The sequence below is a fragment of the Plectropomus leopardus genome, chromosome 12 (genome assembly GCF_008729295.1).
Source record: "Plectropomus leopardus isolate mb chromosome 12, YSFRI_Pleo_2.0, whole genome shotgun sequence".
Classification (NCBI taxonomy): Eukaryota; Metazoa; Chordata; class Actinopteri; order Perciformes; family Serranidae; genus Plectropomus; species Plectropomus leopardus.
Window position 1 is genome coordinate 6,138,802 of NC_056474.1, and position 22,797 is coordinate 6,161,598.

The 22,797-nt window shown below is 40.2% G+C and overlaps 1 protein-coding gene across 5 annotated transcripts in view; it reads left to right on the forward strand.

The window, feature by feature from the left end:
* Positions 1-22,797, forward strand: part of LOC121951030 (receptor-type tyrosine-protein phosphatase F) — a 214,120-nt gene that overhangs the window by 33,397 nt on the left and 157,926 nt on the right. For 4 of the 5 annotated variants that reach the window (XM_042497198.1, XM_042497202.1, XM_042497200.1 and 1 more), the window contains exon 1: positions 18,004-18,308. The exons of the other annotated variant lie outside the window; for it this stretch is intronic. The gene's annotated coding sequence lies outside the window, so the exon portion shown is untranslated. Of the gene's footprint in view, positions 1-18,003; positions 18,309-22,797 lie in introns of those variants that run through there. 5 annotated transcript variants of the gene reach the window in all.

Sequence of the window (22,797 nt, forward strand, 5' to 3'; positions counted from 1 at the left end):
GAGAAATGTTGAAATATCAGCAGGAGAAGACAAATCTTGAATTAATGTATTTGAACTCAGGGGAGCCAGTATCCCACTTGTGTTTGCCCAGGTTTACAATTTGCTCAGATTGCTGCAAATTTTGGATACTTTAATTTGCATGCTCTTTTAATCGCTGTAACAAATTGCAGTAAAAATGCTGCCAAATTCTAACAGCAATGTACAGTTTTTGTAAAATACAGTTATACACTGCAAATCTTTATGCTTTTTGAAGCCAAATGTTTTTTGCAAAATACAGTAGTTGTTTTTGATGTATCATTACATACATGGCTTGCTTAGTTTACTTAATTAGTTGTTGGATGTACTGACATCAGTGGAGTCCATATGTCTGACTTATTAACAATATTTTGCAACACTTTCAAACTCTGTTTTGAAAAATCTCATACACATTTGATTATTGGTACATTTAGATGCATTTGTAGCACATCCTTGTTCTTTCCCCACGCTTCAGTTATAAAATCCCACTGGGAGCCATATATTGTTGCAACTAACACAATTTCTATGCTCTTCCAGGTCTGTTTCAACTCCTGACAGACATTTTACTGGTTCACGTTTTCAGCGCTGCTGCTCCCAGATGCTCAGTACATCTGATTTGTATTTCATAGCCGTTTACACCGCTCACTCGCTGTCACTTGATGTTTGTCTTTTCAAAATTTTGCAAAGAACCTTCAATTAACTCCAGACTATTTTTATATCTTTTGGGTGGTGCTCCTTTTGTCTCGTTTATGTCTTTCATAACGGAAAACAAAGCCACCTGGATTTTGTGTAAACATCAAAGGGGTGGACAGAGTAGATGAGGCTATATCCTCCTCATGAGGATGTATGGACTATCACAAGGATTGTCAGTTCTTATTTGTTTATTTCACGGCAAGCACTCTGGTGACGCAAACTGACTGGCTCTCCTTGAGAGTATCTTGTGCATGTCAGTCTGTATTATTGACGCAGAGAACCATGTAGAAAGGATAGGCCTCAAGGAAGTCTGTGTCTCCAAGTCAGAAAAACCTCTTTTGCTCCAATTTTTCTAACCTTTCTTAACCCATCAAAGATTCACCAGACACGAAAACACTTTTTCAGCAATGTCCCATATGTAGTGTTACGAACATTTACATATGGAAGTGAGGATCTTGATGCCAATTCTGACACCTAAAATAAGCTTCCAAGTTCAAATATAATATCCATGTTCTTCTGTCCTTTTCAGTTAAAATACTTTTACCACTGGATTTGTGATGATGATGGTGCAGCAAAATGCTCTTTAGGCTTGTGCAAATAGTAAGGCTGCAACTAGTGTTGTCATGATTGTGATATTTAATAATGAAATGTTGATATGTTGATAATTGTGTAAATAATCCAGTGCCTCTTAAATAATTTCCGTTTCTTTCTGTTATCGCGTGGTCTCCCCCCCTCAGCCCCAGCTGGTTGCCTTTCCACCCTCCATTATGTCTAACTGTTCTCTTTCTATGATTTTGCACAGTTGTGGATACAGAGTCCCTCCAAAATTTGTATGCCAAAAAAAAAATGCATAGAAAACCAAAGATAAATCTGACTGATAGCAACTTTTACTTCATTTTTTCAAGTTTTCTATGGATGTTGTGATGATATCGCTTTCGTTAACTCATTGGCCACAATAATTTGGTAGTTAAAACCTGGTATTGCTCTAGCCCTACCTGCAAGTAGGAATTATTTCGCTATTAATTAATCTATCTTTTCTTTTTTTGTCCAAAACCTAAAGATGTTAAATTTCCAATAATATAAAAGAGAGATAGTACACAGTGTTTACATTTTAGATGCTTTGACACAGCCAATGTTCTGTAATTATTCTTAAAAAAAATAATTTGGTGATTACTTGTTAAAAGAATATTAATAATATTATCTCCTATGACTGCTACACATGGATATATTAAGAAACCTGGATACAGTGTTGGAGGTGGGCCGCGGTTCATACCTATGAAAGTAGCTCTGTGGTGCCAAAAAAAGCTCTATTTCTGCAGTATTAAGTTACAAGGATCTTTAGCATTGTGGGCCAGAGAGCTTCTAAGTTCCCCTGGCCAAACGCCTAACTTTTGGTTGAGCCCTCTGCTAACATGAATGCAGATGAAATGATCCAAATAGATCAAATCTTGATAGTGAATGGAGTCACATTGCGGAAGTTGAGATGCTAAAAAAATGCATTGCACTGATTTACAGACATCTCTTTCACAATGTAAGTCTATGAAAAAAAAGGTGTTTTGGGGCACAAAGGCTTTGCAGGACTGACGTAGATTGTGTAATCCCACTTTTGGCCACTAAGCAAAACTGGCTTCAAACCCTGGAGCTGTTTCTGGGGGCTTTTGCGACCAGATCCGCTTAATTAGTCAGGCGTTGGTGTCAATCCAGTAGCATCAGGACCTAAATTTGTACATTTTCACTACTGACCAGTAATCACTTCAAATGAAACAATTGGAGGTTAAAGACCTTTCTCCTTGCTGCAGATTCTCCCAGCTGGCATTCAGACCAGTCTTGGCAAATGCTGGCCTCTAATATCCAGCATATATTACCTCTGTTAGCAGCTTTCACTGTGTGTCAAGTGCCTATTAAATTTAGGGCTGACACTAAGCTCGCTGAGACTGGTTTGCATGCATATAATGCTGCTACTTATAATTTTAATGTGGAGGCTTGTATCTTAGGCTTCACACTGTCCTAAAATTATGTTAGGCTATTTAATATTTCAAGTTAAAAAAGGAAACAAGATCAGAGCGAGGTGAGCCCGCATACTTTGACACACTGGATTTGCTGCACCTTAAGTGAAGACATCTCTATCCTCCAGGCTGCTTGCATGACTGTGATCATTCTCCACCTTTGCAGTTTGCATAGAGGTTTGATAAACCTGACACCAGGAGATGGATTTCCCAGCCAACCTAGTTCTGAAGTAATGGGAATCCAGAGCGTAACAAATGGTGGTGCCAGTACAGAGCTGGCTCCGCTGGGTGTGCAGGTGGTCCCCCATTCCCCTTGTCAAACCCCCCACTGCTCCCCCAAAGTGGCCATGGAGACTTGGGCAAGATTATTTTGGAGTTCAGGTTACAGACCAGCTCTTTCACTACCCATTAGTCACACTCCAATTTCTGCGATGGGAATTTTTTTTACTGTCCCCTCACATTTTGTAAATGTATACACAGCCTTTCCCCCTCAGACTTGAAAGGTCACAGCATGTTTCTGTAGTTTCTTGTCTGCTCTGATTATTTTCATCTTAACTGCGGTGCTGTGCCTGTGGAAAGCTGATGTCATTTAAGCTTTATATTTGCAAATTACACTGTGGTCTCGTTTTGACATAAATGATGAAGAAAAGGTTTGCAGTCGAGTTAACAGGAAATGTTCGTTCACTTTTCAAGTTAAGGAGTTCAAAGGATTTCCCCTCAGACTGGATCTCTGTTTTCTTACAAATCCTGGCCCTCACTGAGCCAATAATGTGTATTGATTGGATTTTACTGGCCTGTTTGCACTTGCAAATGGAAGCCTGCGTGTTATTTTATCCTGAAAAAGCTACAGGATTTTGTCCCTGTCAGCATATTAAAAAGGGAGACAGTGGATTTTTAAAAGTCTCTAAGCTATATAAGAATAATAAAAAAAACATGCACATAGGAAAATCGACAAATCTAGGCGAAAAGCACCCTTGACTCAACCTTGTGAACAACTGTGTGCTATCAAATGCCAGACTGAAGGGGATGAAATAAGTTTACTCTTTGAATAAGTGTATTAAACTAACGTGACACCCCAGACACTTTTAGTTGTTAAGATATGATGTGGCTTGCTGCTTAAAATTTTACTCATATTTAGCCCCAGAGACTATTCTCATTCCCCCACTTGTATTATTTAGTTACTGTTTAGCTGCTTGATTTAAATTGCCAATTTAGTTTAGGGCATTTGACATGTAGACTAATTTGCATAGTCACTTAAGGGACACCGGGTTACTTTAATTCAGCAGTGAACATATTTTGCTGCCATGGTGGCTTGTCCGCCCACAAGTATTGGCCATCTGGTGACACAATTTCCAAACCTCTTCCCAAGAAAATTAGGCATAGGGTTTCCAGACGAGCTATCTTCCCCAGAAATACATTGTTATCACCACATTAATGTACTGGGGGTAGACACAATAACATAAACACCTGTACAGTCTAATGGAATCTGATACAATAACCCTGCAATAAATACTGTCTGTGTGAAGGTTATTATGTTCCCTTTTAGTTCTGGTTTTCAAGGCTGTATGTCTGTGGTGTTTTTTTTTTTTACATTGTACTGAAGGATATTCCTGTTATTTCATCCTACTGGTGTATTTATGGGGGAAGGACAGAGCAGCACAACGTTAGCTTTTCTTGCAAGAATTTTGTATTTTATTGCAGTGGTTCTTAGCCAGAGGTCAGGGGACCAAAAGGGGTCCTTGAAGGAGTTCAAGGGAGTCCCCAGAAAAACGGGAAATAGTTATGTACTATTACTATTTAATTTACAATAGAAGTGAGTTTAATTTCAGTAAGAGTCGTATGAGTTACTATTCTGATCACAGGTTTCACTCCATGGTTATCTCCTCAACTGTAGTTGACAACTAAAGAATTCGGATCTTAATCATTTAAAAGAATGAAGATAAAAGATAAAGATAAAGAGGAATGTTATCAAAATGTGGTCCATGACCTAATGTGTCTCAATTTAGGAGTCCTTGACATGAAAAGTGTCAAGTATGTATAATACTTTTGTGCACTTGGAAAGGACATTTTGAATTAAATAAAAAAAATGCTCTGCCCCTCCTGTGGATAGTTTTGTTTTTACAAGCCCTCAAGCATAAACCTAACCCAGATGTACCTCTAATTTATAATATAATTATTTAATGGCATAACTCATGTTGTTTGACAAAAGAGACCAAGAAAAGAGTATTTGTTTTTTCGTCTTCCTGTAGCTGTAACCTTGTTAGACAATTTCCCTTTTGTTCTTAAATCTTTGAAAGTGGGTCTTAAATTTGGGTTAGATTTGGATGTTTTACCTTAGATGTTATGCTAGAAGTGGTCTGACTCACTGGATGTAGACTGTGGCTATAATCCTGGGATTGGCCGGCATCCTCCCTTTAGCTATCTGAGTGTTATCATTCTCAAAATCTCCTTCACTAAAGGAAACAACAACAACAGCCATGATTAACAACCTACATGCTGAAAGTGTTAAGTTTTGGCAAAGATTTGAACTGTGCTATAAGGCACACTTGCTTTGTTTCTTCAGTGAATTTTTGTAAAGATCTGCAACAGGTGAACGCACCTCAGAAAAGTCCAGCGTCGGTCTTGCAGGACTCTTGACGTTGATTCATTTTCTGACATGGCCAGTTGGAGTTGATTTGCCACATCTTTTTGCTCCGCAAGAGCCACATGCAGAGAGCAAATTGTCGGTGTTTTTAACCGGTTGAGTGAGCTCCTCCAGAGCTAAATTATAGTCAGCCATCACCTCCAGCGCAATGATTTTGAAATTGTTTTGTCTTTTACTCATTTTTTTTAAGTTGAATCACACAGCCAAAACATGTCCGTTAATGTTTTTTTTTTTTCCTGTTCTTTTATGGAGAGTTAAACATTTTAAAACAGTGCTGGCCTCCCATTGTGAAAATGTTGTACTAAAACTTAATCCTCACTGACACAATTTTGCAAGGGCACCATTGCTGCATTCTGGGCATAGTGCCGCCCAAAACAATTGTGATATATTTAAATAAATACAAACAACCTATAGCATTTTTCTTTTATTGCAGAATCATAACGTGTGTTTCCAGACCTTTCTCAAGCACTGAGTGCTGTCGAAGTAGGTCTGGCTGAGAAACAGCACCCTTGTGTTGTGGATACACCTGAATTTTCAATGAAAACAACCAAACAAGGTTGCATAAATGTTAGTTGTATACGCCTGAAATGTTCCATTCAGGCAAAAAACAATATTCTGCCGTGGCCTAGCTTGCATTCCCATCAGATCTCATTAGCGGGCTGACATAATTTTGGCTACAGTCTGGATGTTGCAAGTGCTTGTATTGAGACTATCATGTGGAAAGACAGATCTGATCATTGATCCATACAGAGAGTTCACATTTAAGCGTCAAATGTGGGAGCAGCGGCGTGGTCAGACATGTTTTCACCTCTGCCACATTCAGACACAAAGGTCACATTGAAAAGACAAGTGCAACCCCAACCACTGACACACAGTGACAGAGAGGTGGCATTTGTCCAGTGCAGTGCTTTTCTTAATATTGTCAGAGATATAACCGGAGTGGCAAAACTCATTACAGAGATCAGAAGTGATCTGAACATTTTCCTAGCGGGAAGCCTCTTCATAGGCGAACACCAGGCGAAACGCATTAGGAGATGCTGGAGGAAATTACACCACGGTTCACCTACCATTTCAGTTTGGGGCTGTCCGATGGGATCAGCTGCACAGCTCTGAGCCGAGAGATCGACTTGTAGAACGAGTAGGGGCCATACCTTTTCTCAGTCTAACTTTAAACCACGCAGCACCTCTTAAATTCTGATCTGTGATCATGATGGCATGCTGTGTTTACTGGGTAGCAATACCCACAGTGTGACCTTCAGAATGGCTTTGACCTCTGCGTGGAATATTTGACTACTGCAGGAAGTGGGGATTGTTCCAGGGTGCCTCAGTGTCACCCACATGGTGGCTCCTGTAAACACCATGCTGGTGGGTCAGACAGTAGGGAGCCTAAATGGAATTTAGTAACTCTAGGAATGCTTATCCCTTTGCCGCACCCAGTGCAAACACTCAGTGATATAAAAACCCTTGACAAGAACAAATCTGATTTAATTTTAGATTCAGTGTTTTAACTTATGCTCAAGATGAGGAACAACCCATGAAATTTTTGTGGCGCATTTGAATGACATTTTAGTCCTCAGGAGTTTAAGCATTAAATGAGCTCTTGAATCTGAGTGGTTTTGCTTCATTCAAATGGTATTACATCTCCTGTTTTTTACTAATATTAACAAACTGTATTACACGGAGACAAATTCACAGAGAATAGATTGTGACAGCTGATAGCACCATGAATTGTGCATCACTTGCAACTACTATCTGCCCTGTCCCAAGGTCCGATTCACAAAAGATGCACTAATGATATTACAACACAAGAATGCCCGTAACATTTTGTGCACAGTTTCTGTGTACAGTTTACCCTTTTTGCATCTGATTGGAAGAGACCTCGCGATTGATTGAAGTTGTTTCAAGTTGAGCAGTTGTGTTTTTGTTTTGTTTTTGTTCATCAGTGTGCTATGCATTGTACTTTTGGAGACGTTTTGGTCCCCGGACTTTGCTGCAGAGTGAGTGCTCTTGACTTTCATGTTACTCTTTGGTTCAGGGAGTTGCGTACATGCAGGCAGCGGCACAGAGGAAGAGTGACTCTGTACAATGAGATAACATAACGTTAGTTCCATTAGCTTGTTTACTATATTACATGAATGCTGCTGTCACACTGAACATCTTGAGGAGCCATGCAAACTTAAAAATGTTATATGAAAAACAAATAAATCGTCAAATATTCGTATTGAACTACCAAATCTGATTTGACTGAGATAATTCTGATTGGGGTACAGCCCTAGATTGCAGTAATACATGTGGCAATGTAAGTATTGTCTTCACACCAAAAACACTGAAGGCAGAATAATGGCAAAGAGAATATGATAACTGAAACTTTCAGACTGTGAGATACAGCTACAGGTTCTGACCGATGAGGTGCAGAGGCATTTCTTTAAAGTCGAGGCAGGGAATTTAAACATGAGAGAGAGAAACTATGTTTGGGATTAAATATCCCAGTCTGTCAGTGCACTTTAGTAACCACTACCATGACAGTGCAGCTGGGGGTACAGTTCAGCCTTTGCGAGCGCTTCAAGAATTACACGATTTCTTTTTGTCTTTCTTGTGCTGGTTTAGCGGCCGCAAAAGCCGCGCAATCCTTTAGTGAATTCACCCTCCAGAATCAAAAGGTGCCTGTGTACCGGCTCTGCCACTGTCTCTGGAAACAAGAAGTCACTACTTGGTTTTTCACTCACACAATCCACTGGTGTCTGGGAGCGACCTGACAGTTGGCCTTACTTTGCTGTCAGAGTCCCAGAGGTCTTAAGCTGAGACATTGTGCTTCAGGCAAGAGAAGGCAGAAAATATACGGAAGGCATTCTGGAATGTTTTTGGACTTTTTGTTATAAACCTTCGAACAATAAAATATTAGTGCATGGAAATGCCGAAGATGGGTAATTAGTTTTTTTTAGTGGTGTCTGAAGTAGGGTTGAGATGTGTGGGTTTTTTCCCCAGGTCTAAGTTTCTACAGGCATATCTGTCCCTGAGGTACAGTGTGTGTGTGTGTGTGTGTGTGTGTGTGTGTGTGTGTGTGTGTGTGTGTGTGTGTGTGTGTGTGTGTGTGTGTGTGTGTTGTGTTCCCACCTCAAAGAGCACTGCACTTTAGCACTTCTACATTCAGCAAAAACTCCCCCATCAAGAGGTAACAGCGGCACACAGCTCCAGACTGTTTGAAAAATTGTACCTTCCCTCTGGAGCACTTAAACTCAGATCTTTGTCATTATTAGCTTGCTCCCTTAGCCTCAGATTCCTCTTTTATAACGACAGAGACCAATGCCCCGGACTCAGTTTGGCGGATCTGCCATGCACCAGAAATCCCAGTGATAAGTAATAGAAGGTGTAACTCTTAAAAGGCTAAATGAAGTTGAATGGGAGGAAAGGGAAATGACTGTCTTTCTTGCCTATTAGCACTCAAATTAATCCACTCATTTCATCTCTATAAATTTATGAGGCACTGATGCTATAATAAGAAGTTTTATGTTGAATATTTCATATCCTTAATTATTTTAGGCTAGCTTTCTCGTCAGTCGCTTGAAGTCCATTTGTTACTCCCCACTATGAATGGTTAATGAAGAGAAAAGCACTGTGATTTTCCTTTTAAAAGTGTGGTAGGCTCAGGTTACTGTTTAGCTTTGATCAGTCATTTAGTTATTTATTAAGTGTGTTCAAATCAGGATGTGTTCAATTTGCAGGACAGCTCTTAAATACTGAGTAACCAGTCTTACCATAAGTTTAGTCTAAGTTTGAGCATGTGAGATTGCAATCAAAAAGCACCCTCAGAATCACAAATCTTTGTTTTAATAAGTCATTTTTGGAGTTCTAATAGCTTTGGATACTAAATACTTATTTCCACAAAATGTCACACCATTTAATTTTCTTTCTGCTTTAATGTTTTCACTGTTTTGGTCAACAGAGGGCCCTTATCTTTCCCTGTCAGTCAAGCCATTGTTGAAGAGAGGGACCCTGTGAATGCAAAATGGCACAAGTGATGGATTACTCTTTTATTTGGCAGGCTTTTCATCTGTTGAAATGGTGTGTGTGTGTGTGTGTGTGTGTGTGTGTGTGTGTGTGTGTGTGTGAGCGCGCGGGTGTGAGCGCGCGGGTGCATGTGTGTGTTTGTGCTCAAGCATGCATGTTCACTTCTGTGTTAGGGACAAATGGGAGAATTTTTATGTGCAGCATGTTTTTTAGGTCTGGTCTACGACTGATTCTGCAAAACTGTTCTTAATTTATGAAGGCGATGCATCGACAAAAAAAAAATTGACTGGAGTTCAACTCAGAAATCAAAAATCTCAATGTCTATGGAGTGCCCCAGGAATGAGTTAGCATTTCAACACCTCCAGGTCCCTCGTCTCAAAGTCAATGAGTTTTACGAATGGGTTTTTGGTTAGAGGCCGGAAATAAGGTCAGTGGTTAACACACGCTTAAGAGATTTTCATGTTTTGTTTCACGACACAAGATATGTCAGTAAATACCCAACTCAAAAACATTAAAATGTTTATGTGTCTTTAAAAAGGTGGTCATGGCTAAATGAGACTTCAGAACGTCATCATGTAGTGCCGCGCTGAACACGGCTTTACAGCCTTTTTGAGGTGTACTCAAACTGTAATGTTGTTTGTTTATAGCCTAACTTAAGCTTTTTTTCTTTGGCCGATTGCATTTTGGCTTTAAAAATCCTGAAAGTGTTTTTGTGACGATTATCTTTCTGAACAGAATTTGGAAGTATCATACACGTTTATTTTCTGCTACAATCCAAAATCCAATGGAAAAAATCTTGTAGGCTTTTTGAGGAGATGACCAGGGCGACGCTAACTTCCGTGTTGGCTTCCAGAAAAACATCATCCCAGGGGCACTCTTTTGGTTGTATATAACATTTATTTAGGAAATGGAGGAAGCAAAAGATAGGACACAACCCACACATTAAAGTTATTCTCATTATTGGTGTCACTAAATCATGATTTTTATATTTTTGATGTCCAACATGTTTGTATAGTAATACAACTATTCAGATGTATTTTCAAGATATGAAATTATTTCTTAAGCCATTAGTAGTTAGACCATTATCAGCTACCCCTGCAAGAAGCGGGCTCATAATTTGTGGTTTATTTCCTTTTAGCAGAGGAAGCAGCCTTCTGCAGCAGAGGGAATCATTTCCTTTCCCCCTCCTTTTGATTCTAGCAAAGTGATGCACTGTGGTGCAAAGCTTGGAGAGATTTCCTAATGAGAGCTATTAACAATGCTGAAGTTGATTTGTGTTTTTGAATTCATCCCTTTGTGTCCGAGTTGTTTTTCCTGCATACCAATGGGAAATTATTGGAATAATAAAATGCTTTATTAGGAAGCCACCGGTTTGTTTTGTGGCGAGCGATCGTGGAGAAACATGAGACGCACTACATGGAATCATATGTGGTTATTTTTGTGTGGTTGAACATGTTGACATTGAAAATCCACAAAGCTCAGATTGCATTTGAAAAGCAAGTTGACACTTTTCACTGTAGCCAGTCAGGCTACTTATCACGTTGAGTGCTAGCACCTTATCCTCTGTGTGAGGCAGAAATTTATTGTGGGAAAGCATCTTGAAGGCTGTCTTGTCAGAGACAAAGTGTAGCCACCTCAGGTTGGGAGAGACTGCTCTGTGGGGCTTTTATTAGGAACCTCTCGCTGAAAGTTTTTCAGATTCATCAAAGTCTCCTTAGTGCACAGCATGCTCACTGCATTCAAGGTACTGCAGACTGTAGTGGCCTCTGTATGGATCGTATCCTTGCTCTATTCTTTTGTGTAATGCTTGCTCGTGTGCAGGTTTTGTTACCTGTTTTCATGCTGGTTTCTTTGCCACATTTTGATTTTCATAAAGGGAATACATGCTTTAAAATGTACCTCAAAACACCTAAATAAAAGACAGAATTCCAGCATTGTGTTGTAAATCTCCGTACACATTTTGCTGTTTGGTAGTGCTTTTCCTTATTCTCTTAAGATGACTGGCCAAATGTACATTTTAGACTTCATTTAACAAACTGCCATGCCAAAACGACAGTAATTTGTAGCAGACAATTTTAAACATGAGAGAGAGGCGAGGTTTGAAAACATTCTGGGAGAAATGCACCATGAAAGAAGCAGAGATATCAGTTTCTCTGCCGACAATAACATCACAAAATGGAGGATTTTTTGGTGGATGCATTGTAGAAACAGCTTGCATCTTCGTGGATCTGTTGACGGTAGCCTGTGAAATGTAACACTGCTGAACAGCTGGTCACAGCACACCACAGCATTGCTCTTTCTCCACGCTGACTTTTTCCTTGATTGGAGATCTAACTAGGTTGCTTTTGCCATCCCTCTCTCCGCCCACACCAAAAGGGAGACATCTTATGATATCCTGGTCTCATAACCTTTTAGTATTCTTGAAGGGAACGGCAGTGCTGAGGTGGCTATCCGTTCTAAAAAAAGCAAAAGTGCCTAGCAGTTATCTCAGTGGAATGATCATTGATCAAAAAGAAAAATAGAGGTCTAGAAATTAGACCACAGGGAGACATATTCAGGTGAGAAAAGAAGCAGACTGAACCATGCAGGCTTTAGAGGAGGGAATGGGTGACACTGAAGGTCACCTGCTAAGACACGTTTGGACAAATAGAGCCAACATCCATATCATTGATCGCCAACTTGCCCTTTGAAGTCGCACAGAGTTGCATTGAGTCCCTTTCCTTGCACGCTGGTCTTGACCCTGCTTGCCACCCATCAGGGTTTTCCTTAGACCAGGGACACTCATCTTGCTTTGCATGGGGGCTACTTTTGCAGGAGGCTAGGTGCCAGTTACAGCAGTCCCATACAAATTTTAGGACATTTCTGGGATTTAAGCATGTTTGAAGGATTTTAAGACATTTCAAGGATTATATGACATTTCTAGAATTTTAACACGCTTCTAGAATTTTCTGACATTTCTAGTATTTTAGGACATTTCTGGAATTATAGGACATTTCAAGAATTTTAGCACGTTTACGACATTTCTAAGATATAAGGACGTTTCTACGATTTTAAGACATTTCTGTAATTTTCTTGGATATAAGGACATTTCAAGGATTTTAGGAGGCTTTTAGGATTTCAGGCCATTTCTAAGATATAAGAATGTGTCCAGGGGTTTAGGACATTAGGGGCTTAGCTAGGACCTCTGTTGGGGGTGCAGGGAATTCTCCACTGGCACCTTTTTTTTTGATAAACAAGCTCTATTTTGATGCGTTTTTTGTGTACTCTAGCTCCTTATGTTTACTTAAAGTACAAAAACAATACTCGGCCCGCCTGGTGGCTCAGTGGATAGAGCTGCACCCCATATACAGAGGTTGTATCCTCGCCGCAGCGGCTGCGGGTTTGATTCCGGCCTCAGTCCTTTGCTTCATGTCGCTCCCTCTCTCTCTCTCCCTCTTTCAGGCTCAAAGTGTCTTGTCCATTAAAGGCAATAAAAGCCAAAAAAAAATCTTCAAAAAAACCCAATTCCCAATGTGAATCAATTCATTTTTATTATGAATTAGAAAATGGTTGGTAGGCCACCCGCTACCCAATAGGAGGCAACATTTGGCCTGGGGGCCACAAATTCTAGATCACTGCCTTAGACTGTGCAAAAATTAGGCATGCAAGATGAAACAATAAAAGGGATGCTGCATCACTTTGGCTCATTTTCGCCTCTCACAAACATTACCACCTCCCGCCATGCAGATTTCACCTCAAAGCGACTTTTGTGAGCCACCCGCTTCTTTGCTGTCATTGCCACCCCCGTACCCCACACTGCGTGCAGTATGCAAGAAGTCAGTCTCTGGAGAGGTTCAGGGAGCGTAGGGGGCCAGAGGGTGGAGAGGGGGCACAGTGCTGTAAAGTGCCTCAATGTCGCTTCATTTCCCCATTTTAATTGGGCTATCTAAATGCACCCCCGGTTTGTCAATACCCGCCAGGGTCCCAGATAAAAATGATTTGTCTCATGCATTCGGCGGCATGCTCTGCTGTTTCCCTTAGAGAGCGTGCCCCGCCAGTTGTCAGCAGCACAGTGTAATGGAGAACGCTCGTTGGTTTTGATTTTCAACGAGTAGCAGGGAAATATGTGCCTTCCTCTCTCAGTCCTACCGCTTTTGTCTTAGTCTTATTTCTTTTTTCCATACCCTCATTCTGCCTGGATCTAACAAGTCAGTACAGGCATGCATCCACATGCTCCAGCCTCTGTGGACACATATACAGATGCAGAGGCGCAGGGACACATGCACATATTCACATGCTCTGCACACATCTCAACAGGCACGTACACGCACTCAATGAAGGTCAGCAACGCGAAGCCAATCTTATCTGTGTTTTTATGTGCTCTGTTTCCCACCGTCCTTGTCTTTTTAACACCTCCTGTCGCCGTGTGCCATCACCCTCCCTCTCAAAGCTGGAGCCAGTGTTATCTACAGACAGTCCTGAGAAAAATTCAGGGCCAAAAGTGTGTCCTTGGTGTTTGGTCTGTTGATCAGAATGCTCACGCGATGTTTGACTTTTTCATTTATTTTTGTGTGGCGTGGAGGTACATTACTTTGCATGGTGAAGATAAGCCTTTTATGTTTAATGTTCTGTGCAAAGTCTGCTCTTTTATTTTCTTAAAGGGATAGTTCAGCTCTTTTGGGTAAAAAGATAAAAATAAATGAATTTTTCAGCACTTTTTATAGGTCATTTTTGTGCTTGTTTTTGTTTTTAACTTTTTTTGTGCTTATTTGTAGGTGATTTTTTTTCTTACTTTTTTACTAACTTTGCTAATTTTGGGGCCATGTTGCGTTAAGTTACTTGTTGCCTTTCTCCATGTTTTTGACATGAATCAAACCAATTTGCACAGGTTTTAAAGGGTTAACTGAAGGATAATAAACATGATGTGGTGCTTTGCATAAGGAAAATGACAAACAGTTTGATTAGATGTTTGGGCTTCATGTAGCTCAAGCCTATCCCTGTAACTTATCTTATCTCTCACCCTTAACCCACGTTTGTAAGCTCTAATATGATGCATGTTTGTGATATAGAAACCACCCGATTGCAATCTGGAGACAAATTAGCCAACAAACAGACAGCGACAGTAGCCAAGCCTCGGTAAATTGTGAATTGGGCTGGGAATTCTAAGCTAACAGGTGTTGCCCAGCTGTGCTTTTGGGATGTGATGACATAGTGCTAGTCTTAAGAGCCCATCAGCAGCAGCACACTGACTTTCACAGCTCAGTGTTTACGACACAGGTCAGCATTTTTTCCCTGGCGTGCAGCCAGAATTGTGTTCATCAGTGACCCGGCTGAATGGGGGAGATAAAGCACATTTATTTGGATGCCATTCAGAGGATTTTTTTTATAAGTTGTTACTTTAGATAATAGATAATAATACGTTGAGATGTGGTTTCAAAATACAGTATAATCTTGTCATAATACATATCATTTACTCAGTCAGTGTGTTCTCTTCTGACCCTAGACCAAAAAACTTATTTTCTCACCTTGAAGCTGAACCTTGTTAAAAATGTTTTGGCAGACTTGTTAGATGGAGCAGACAGTTATATTGATAAAGCCCAGGGCCAATGTGATTCATCTCATCCTACAGTACAGCAGCCAGCACGGTTTCCCATCAGATGATGACTGTATAGCTACCACAGAGGAGCTGAGGTGTCTGGCTTTATCCAGGTGTTCTTCACCTGCAGATAACCCTGGAGCAGCACAACAGATTTTGTACTTGCAATAACTCACTAAGTCTAAAATCTGAAAAAAAAAAAAACATTGATCTTAACAAAAGCAATTTTTCACTCGAATCTATTAAGTGTTTGCAGACTGGCTTCAGTCAGGGAGAGGCCGGCTCCTTCAGATTGAAGAGGTTGTCAGCCTTTTTTTTCAGGCTAATGAAATGAGTGGGGGATGGGCGGTTGTCACAATGTTATAAATTCTCAGACTTGGTAGGGGGTGTTTCCAACTCTATTCAAGCTTTTGGGGGGTGGGGCAAAAGATAAGTCCTAAAACTGCCTGAGCAACAAAAACTCACTCGAGGCAACAGTGTTAATCTGGCATAGAGGGCTACTGCCTGAGTCCATCTGCGTTTAGAGTTTTGCATTGCGCCAAAATGAGATTAAGCTACAGATGAAATGACTCATGTTGTGCAACTGACACACTTCACTACATTACTGTAGCTCACAATTAATTTCCCTTCTCTCCTCCTCTGCTGTTAAGACCTCCAGCCAATAATCTTTACATCTACCTTTTACCACTGTGCGATTTGTTCAGCGATTTGATGTCAGGTGAATGTGACATTTCAGTTGGCAGCGACTCTTTACACCCACAAAAAATACTTTTTCTTCTCTCCTCAGGGGTGTGTGGGAGTAATAATTATTCTCCAGAAGGTTCTCTCAAACTCTCATGAGTTTGCAAGGAATGAGAGGTTTCCAAATATCCAGATTGTTTTTTTTTCCTTTTCGCAAATAGTTGTTATTTGAATTTTAAGGAACATTTTGTAAATGGTGCATGCTTAAGATCCCTTTTTTTATTAGTGAGATAAACACATACAGCTTGGATATAGTAATACTGTATGTTAGGCCGAACAGATTAAATAACTTTTAAATTAGATGACCCACATCCTATTTGTTCTGAACTAGAAGGAAAGTTAAAGATAAAACAATTCTCTCTCTTGCTGAAAAGTCAGTTGTATGCACAGATCTGCAGCCTCCAGTGAAATAAGACTGTCTCCCATTGTTAACAACAAAGAGAAATGTAGAACACGTTGCAATTCGCCATTTCCTTCAGCAGAGTTTAGGCCTAGAAGATATTCAACATTGCTGCTCTTTGTGCAAACCCTCACAAGTGCTTTTTAGAATCTCACTCTGAATATCTTTTGTTATGTTAGTTTCTTTAAGGTACTGTACTATATCAGCAGCACTGCCCTGTTTGTATTAATAGGAATTACGCTAACAGCAGTGTAGCAATTCTTCATGTTTATTTTTCCCTTTCAGAAAGTATTAACATATTATGATATAGTTATAATGCACAGTTTAAATATTAATGCGACATGATATTATATATGGCTTCATCCGAGGGCATTTGTCTTGGGCTAGGTCACGGCTTGCAGTGTCAGCAACGCCAGTGATATATAGAAAAACCCATCATTACGTCGAGGGCGAAACATTGTTGAAGCATTGCTGGATGAGTCAAGTTACAGTCCACACAGTATTATTGGGATAAATGAGCAAACCTCTCCCCAAGGTCCCGAGGCTCTGTGATCTATTAAGGCGCTGTCGTCTCGGATGGTGAATCTCAGAGAGCGAGGGAATTTTTTGGGGAAGAGAATGGTTGTGCTGACATCCTCTCTCAGTGCAATCCCTTGTCCTTGTAGGACGGAAGAGAAAAACAGCACCAGAGGCTGACTTGGCTGTTCCTCTGAGCTCTGTCATAAATCCAACTGAACATTTCTGAACATCTGTTGTGGATGATTAGCTCCACGGCTAGCAGAGTTTGACCGGAGGGAGTGAGAACCAGTGTGTTTGGGAGTTGTGTGTCTGTGCGTGTGAGTGCGTGTGTGAGTACTCAACGCCTTGCTGATTTAAGAATGGGGGTTTTACATATTTATTTCCTTCCTCATTTTTTTAGCGAGGAAGAGAGAGAGACAGGGACAAATTATTTTCAAATAAATTCGTTATCCACAAGTCATGTTGGTACATATGATATTGGCAGAGTCCTGTGGGGATATGTTTCAGTGTCACACTGTGTTAACCCCTTAGTTTCAGTGATAATGACAAGGCAAATTGATTTTTAAAAGATATACAGGAGCTCCATTCAAAAGTGGGGATGGGAGACATGCAACATAAGCTTGTATACAAGGTCCAGGGTCATGGAAAAGTCATGGAATTAGTAAATATCAGATACAGAAATTTTTAGTGTCTGTGGATAACCCCAAGAAAATGCAAAACAACCACAAAGACATGCAAAATGACTGCAGAGACCCAAAACTACCACAAAGAAATGCAAAGAGATGCAAAGCAACAAATAAGAGATGCAAAACCCGTAAAAGATGCAAAATGCTTCCAAAGAGACACAAAACTACCACAGAGATGCGAAACAACCACAGAGAAATGCGAAATTACCCCTAAAGAGACACAAAATTGCTCAAATATGTGTCAATAAATGTGATATCATTTGTTTACTATCACATACGCCCCTCTAATTTCTCCCTGCCTTCCCCCTCTCAAATACTCAAATAATGTTTGAATAGAGTATAAGAGTATAAGCAGGGCTAGAAGAAAACATTTTTTATTGGTCCCTCAAAAGTCACAGAAAGGTTTTGAAATTTTGTCCATGAAAATGTGTGGGAACTCTGTAGGTCAGATTTTGGAAGCTGGTCAGTATTGAGATATAAGACATAATGGAGTCTCTCAGCTGCATGAATACATAACATCACGTGTACTCGCACCTCAAACCCTTTTTTTCCTGCATGCAGGTGCACTACAAAATAGCTTCTCATTGGTCAAGGTTCAAAAAGGTAAGGCCCTGCAGCCTCCTCCCTATTCACACTGAAATTTGACACCAGTGACATCACATAGTGGGTTTGGCTTCTCCCAGGCAGTCCCTGAACACCGCTCAGTATGTGAACAAGCTCTGCCTCAGAAGGATCTCTCTCCCCGTAACCACATTGCTCTATAGCCACAGCTGGAAACGTATTGCCGGAGAGCCAAAAAGACAGTTTCTCTGGTTTAATGAAAACGCTGTGAACAGAATAACTGAGCAGGGACTGGAGACTATTTTTGCTGGCACACTTTTTCATAAGACATAGTTCGGGGATAATCTTTCGTGGATACTGCTGGATTTTCTTCTCTAGGATTTGGATACTCTCTCTTTCTCTCTCTGGAATAAGGAATAAAAAGAAGTTATTCAGAAGTGGACCTAATTGAGATGCATTGGTAAGTGTGAATTTTGTCAGGCTATAAGTTGTGAGTGAAGAAAGTTATAAAAACAGATGAAGCACAGGTGCATTTTTTTCAAACTGGCTGAGCTGTCCTAGACCCTGAACTTTATCTTTATCCCTTTTCCAGCATGTACTATTTTTTTCATAACTTTTAAAACTTGCCTCTTAATGATGAAAGTAACAAAATAAGTTGATGTGTTACACTTCAATGGTCAGGTATTTTCTTACTTTTCTTTTGTCCCGTCTTCTTTTGTCCTTGCTCACTCTTGCTTGTTAAGCCAAAACAATAGTTTAACCTCGTCTTGGCTTAGCTCTATTGGCTGGCTCTCTGGCAAATTGCCCTGTCTGGTGCGAGCCCTCCCCTACGTATTCAGAGGACTTTGAATAGAAGGGCCATAGAATGTCCCCTAGCTACCGCTGCTAAGGTGAGGCACCCTGCCGTTCTACTGCATTAGGCCTACACTGAGGCCAAACAACCTGTTTTTCCAGTTGTCTTTATCTCCCTGGGCAATCTGGAGGGTAAAGTTTCAGCGACAAGAATCCCAGTTAGAAGGAGACACTTTGAAATCCAAGATAATTGCAGAGGAGAACTTTTGGAAGTCACAAACTTTGAGTTTTTATAAGTGTTTTGGCTTCTAACAAAGTTTAACCTGTGATACATGTGTCTTAGAGCGCAATTTAAAAGTTTAACGTTCAGTTTTCTCTTACTGTGATTGTCACCTATACCTTTCCTGAATGAGATTTCTGGCAAACACTTGACTAAAGACACTTGAAAACTTTTTCCTACTTTCATTTCATCACAGCATAAGCAGCTCTAAATGTCCCCCTCAGCTGTAATTATGTCTTAAATCTTTTGTTTCTTTTTTTATTACGACATAAAACTTTTATACGCTTGTATGAGAAACTTTTGGACCGAGTTCATCTTGTTCTTGGTCACAATAAATGTGGCAGTTGTTGCACAATAAATGTATTGCTCAATACAGGGAGCCTGGTGTCGGTGGGAAAGATATCCTTTTTGCAACTTGCTCTTTTCCATCAAAGCTGTCTTAAGCTTTCAAAGAACACAGTGGAGACAACATGTCTGTCTGGTTTTGTTTGGCCTTTGAAACTGCTAGACTTCCCCGCAGGTCTGTCTCACTGTAATGGGAACTGAATGTGTTTTCTTTTTGTTCCAGAGCTGAGCTTGCTTTTTATTTACTTATTTCTTATCTTTTTCATTTTTTTTAGTTAATGATTCAAGGCTGCAAGCCCTTACAGTCTCATCTTGGAGTGGTAACTCAGACTTGATTAAAAAATGACCTTGAGGCGAAACTCAAGACGGACACTTTGTAAAAATGTCTGTTCAGCTGCTCAGTAGCATAAACAAACAAGACACTAAACTGTCGTGGACGTGCTCATTTGTTCAAACAAAGCCAAACCCTGTCGACACCGGATGACCCGCAGGTCGCACTCCCTCACCTCCACCGTGCAGGCCGCTGACCCTTCATTCCACTTTTACGACTTTGTTTCAGTCACTTTGTCACCGGTAATGTTCCACAGAAACATTAAGTGACCTGAGGAAATAACCACGGCCATTTGTATACCACCGTTCCTTATTAGATTCCCTGACTAAACATTCCAAATATCCTTCACTTAAATGACTACCATGGCTGAAGTCTTTCCTTTTGAATAAATTAGTCTGCGCAGGACAGTCAATCATTCAATCTCTCTCCCCATCGGATTCCTCAAAAGTAATTATGGGCTGAGCATATGGATTTTTCCATAGAACTTGATTTCTAATCATCGTTGAATTGGGCGATGTGTAATGGCCTGTTAACGCATGATGGATCTGCTTAATCACTCGAGTCCCAGGTGGGACATGAAAGGTTGCTTACAATCACAGATCAATGTCTGTGAAGGCGATTGTGTCAGCGGAGCCAGACGTTTGTCTATGACGCATACTGTAAGTCTGCAGAAAACCTCCCGTTGTTGGGTAATTAAAGTTCAAAGCTTTGATGCTGTACCTCAAGTGGAGACTTATTTATGATCATATACTATCATACGTCATTATTGACATATACTTTATAGTTTATCAGTTCTGATTGTTGTTGTTGCTGTACATTTTTCTCTCTCGTATAACCCAAACGCTTTAGGCAGAAGGCCGCCCACCTGGAGCCTGGCTCTGTTCAAGGTTTTTACCTGTTAAAAGTTGTGTTGTCACAATACTGGCATTTCTAACTTCGATACAGTAGCTTGAAAAATAGCAATATTCTATACCATTTTCAATACTACAGTGAAAAACTGACAAACTTTAAAAATGTAATTAAAAGATTAATGTAAAAAAACACAACAATAACATTTCATGGTTACTTTAAAAATCAAATCTTTATGTATTTGGTTACATTTCACATGCCAAAATGGACTTTACCTGTATAGCGCTTTTCTAGTCTTTTTGACCACTCAAAGTGCCTCACAGGACATGTTGGATCGAAGTCTTTATAACCCATTAATTGATTGTCGATTTATTATTATTCCTAGTTTTGAGTAATCAGAATCAATTTGTATCTATCAATTGATATTTTTGAAAACAGGTCTAGTGTGTAGGATTTAGTGGCATCTAGCAGTGAAGTTGCAACTTCGCCACCAACTAAACCTCTGAGTACCAAGCATGTAGGAAACGACATTGGTGGAAACAAAACCGTGAATGGTCCTATCTAAAGCCAGTGTTTGATTTGTCTGTTCTAGGCTACTGTAGAAACAACATGGTGAACTCTTTGGAAGAGGACCGTCTCCTTTTTTTAGATATAAACAACTAATTTGTAATGAAAACTAGGTGAACACCTCTTGCACTAATGCAAACATAGTCATTTCTGCCAATATATCCCCCTAAATCTTACACCCTGGCTCTTTAAAAGGAAGTTTTTCTTTGCTGCCATTGGCAAGTGCTTGCTCATGAGGAAACTGTCTGGTCTCTGTAAATAAAAGAGTATGACATACACCTGCTTTATATAAAAAGTGTCATGAGATAACTTTTTGTTGTGATTTGAAGCTATATAAATAAAACTGAGTTGACTTAAGGTGTCAGACTTTAAAATGCCAGCAGAGCGAAGTTTCTCATTTGTTTTTTGTGTCAGGATTTGTTGCCTGATGGTGACAAGGTCGTGAGTGGTTGTTTTATGATGACAGGGCCTAATTGTCAATCCTCTGTTCTGTACTAAATAACATGTTTATGCAGCTGGGGGGTGTGTGTGTGTGTGTGCCAGATATGTCCTGCATAATGTGCAATGTCAATCAGAGGCCACCGCCTGTGTGATGTCTTAGCTGTGGTGATCGTCACTTTTTTGTCTCAGTTGTGACACTTTCTTTCTTGCAGACAGTTGCTCATTCATTGTGACAGGTGCTGAGGAGAAAGTTGAGAAAAAAGGGCTTCTTTACCACTAAAATCAGCAGTGTTTTGACAAGAGCGCTTTTCCTCAGTTGCCCCAAGCAGAGAACTTATTTGATTGAACTAGGTCTGTGTCTAAGCTTTGACATCAACACAGGCTTCCTAAATACATGTTTAGGGTTTGACACAAGATCATATTCAAATATGCAGACAGTTTTATTTTAGAGAAGGTGATGTTATTTTTGTTGCCAATTAGTGGTAAATAGATATTGTTTTTTGCACTGTGTCCACGTAGCTTTAGCTCTCTTTAAAGTGAATTAAAGTGGATCATAATGCTCAGGCTCAGATCATACTCAGCACTTTTCTTACCTTCTGTCCTCTTCAGTGCTCCTTTGTGCATTATATATTCTATTCTGCATTTTAAATGTATCTATCTACATTTTATGCCCAGTCATAGCTAGCCATCATTTAAACCTTAGCTCTATGCATTACAGCCATGAGTTTCTCAATGGGAACACAAATCCGCTTTGTCGGAGAGGACATTTCCCCCCTTGCACAAAACTCATTTCAATTCCACATCATCCCATTACGCCTCCACATTGATTGAAACAGCCTCCATTTTCAGGGGCGGCTGCATTTTTTTTGTACTCTGTATGTATGACAAGGCCAACGCTTATGCTTTTGTATGTGAAATGTGCAGCGATGCAGGTTGGAGACATATGGTGACCATGACAAATTTAGATTCTGCTATGCATCAAGGTATTTATAGGAGACCAAGGATCACTGTGGGTGCTCATTTGCATTATACCTTGATGTAAGATCATTGAAATACAGTAAGATTCGCTGCAAATATCTTCTGTTGTATTTTTTTCTGTGGAGAGACAAGGTCAGACTGGTTGCTTGTGGACCGCCAGTAAAGGGAATTAAAGGTCACAACTTTACCTTGCTCCTGAGTATGAGGGGATAACTGATGCTAAACTGCAGTAAAGCAAATAAAATTGAATGTAGGTTTGATTTATCTGGTGCTTGGTTCTGGGAGTATAGTCATGTGGCTGATTTATCCCTCTGCCTCCACCGCCGCCCTTGTTTGCTCAGCCTCCCAATTTCTACAAATGCCTGG